This window comes from Mastomys coucha, unplaced genomic scaffold (genome assembly GCF_008632895.1).
Source record: "Mastomys coucha isolate ucsf_1 unplaced genomic scaffold, UCSF_Mcou_1 pScaffold4, whole genome shotgun sequence".
In the NCBI taxonomy this organism is placed as follows: Eukaryota; Metazoa; Chordata; class Mammalia; order Rodentia; family Muridae; genus Mastomys; species Mastomys coucha.
Genome location: NW_022196910.1, coordinates 10,465,499 through 10,467,363, shown reverse-complemented (window position 1 = coordinate 10,467,363; position 1,865 = coordinate 10,465,499). Strand labels below are relative to the sequence as shown.

At 42.9% G+C, this 1,865-nt stretch overlaps 1 long non-coding RNA gene across 2 annotated transcripts in view; it reads right to left on the bottom strand.

The window, feature by feature from the left end:
* Positions 1 to 199: 199 nt before the first annotated feature.
* Positions 200 to 1,865, bottom strand: part of LOC116076009 — a 4,950-nt gene continuing 3,284 nt past the window's right edge. For both annotated transcript variants that reach the window (XR_004112780.1, XR_004112781.1), the window contains 2 exons: positions 831 to 1,113; positions 200 to 357 (listed from right to left, as the gene is read on the bottom strand). This is a non-coding gene — a long non-coding RNA (uncharacterized LOC116076009). The remainder of the gene's footprint in view (positions 358 to 830; positions 1,114 to 1,865) is intronic.

Here is a 1,865-nt window from a genome sequence, read left to right as displayed (position 1 = left end):
CCAGTCAGGGCTGTTCTCCTGGACACAGCAAAAGTCTAATAACGTGTGGTCAGACCGTGACTGGGGAGCAGGTTTGCAAGAGTTTCAAGAATGGAGTGAGCACAGAGCATGTGAAGACCCCGTGTACTCCGAGGAGAGATAAAGACACAACTACACTTTCAGGGATCATATGCCCAAGTAGGCAAAACCTCACCTGTGTTATCCATGCACAGAGGGCAAGCAAAGAGATCCACATGTAGATCCTGCAGCAACCCCACCAAAAGTTTTCTCCTGGAGACACAAGAGTTCAAGGGCTGGGACGCAAATATGAACACATACAGGCTTGAAGTTGATGGCCAAATGTTTCTTCTTCCATAACTGAAAAAAATTTCCAAATGTTACTTCTGATGAGTGCCCACTCTATTGTGCACAGCCCAAAATTCATACACCAGAGATTGGATTTTTTTGGTTTTTTTTTTGTTTTTGCTTTGTTTTGTTTTTGTTTGTTTTTTGTATGTTTTTTGTTTGTTTATCGAGACAGGGTTTCTCTGTGTAGCCCTGGCTGTCCTGGAACTCACTCTGTAGGCCAGGCTGGCCTTGAACTCAGAAATCTCCCTGCCTCTGCCTCCCAAGTGCTAGGATTAAAGGCATGCACTACCACCGCCCGGCCCTAGAGATTAGATTTTAATGTGACTGTATCCTTTCCATTTCCCAGGCTCTAGGGAGCATCATGAAGAAATGATGAGATACTACAGATAAACCACTGTCCAGAGATGTCCTCCCAGACCAGTACCTTGGTAAACATATAAGCAAGGTCCAAAAGCCCCAAAAGTCTTCAGTAGAGTTCTTACCTCCTTTGTGCAAATGGGGTGTCCAAAAACCATTTTGAATACTTAACAGTCAAATAGTCGAGATCATCCCATTCCATTTTGATCAAAGGTGTCTGGAATCTGCTCATCATGGACCAGCAGAGAATCATTGTTCCAATTACTGACAGAACTCTACTATCCACCAGGATTGGCTTAGAAGGGTCCAGAAATGTTATTGCCATTCAAGGATATTCTATTTTCTGCGAAATGAATTCTCAGAGCTGGTTGGAAAGTTTATTCATGATGATAAATGTTGAGATGAATTCTGGAGGGATCACATGGCATGATACCAAAGGCAGGGATCAAAAATGGCGGCATGGAATGGTCTACAAAACAGTATGCACTGAGCATCCTAACTCATCTACCAATCAATCAATTGGAATTTAAGACACACTAGACTGCATCTTTGACCATAGCAAATGTTGTTTAAGTTGAAAAGCTATGAGAGTGTAGTGAGGAGCAAGCCAACTAAGTGTCAAATTCCTATCCTGTGTTGTTGTCCACAGTAGAGGAGTGTATAGATAAAGCATGACCACTGATTTGAGACTGTATGTACCTGTCCTTCCTCATTCTGCTCAGGTACGTTGAACTCAGGAAAACCCCACAATTCACTCAGTTTCTGTTTAGGGCATACGCCAGCAGACCCCTCACTGAAACATCATCCAGCCTTTGTTACTTCCCAGATTTCTGGGGAAAGCTGGTACTGCAAAGAAGGGAGCATGGTATAGTCAAAGAGGCCACAGTGCACATGACAAAAAAAGAAAGCTAAAAGCCTAAAGGATGACAAGTAAACTACAAGGATCATTCATGACATCTAGTAGTAGCATCTGGTTTTACACGTTTGTGGGAATGCCAAAGGCTATTTGTAGATTTGTCTTTTGGCCCTGGGTAAACCTAAAATCTGAAGTGGAATTCTTTGGACTCTGCATGGCTAGGCCTGAACCTAGCCTTTTAAAAAGTACCATTTAGCCTCCCAAGTACCAGATGGGTTCTCCAAAGCTTAAGCATCACACATTT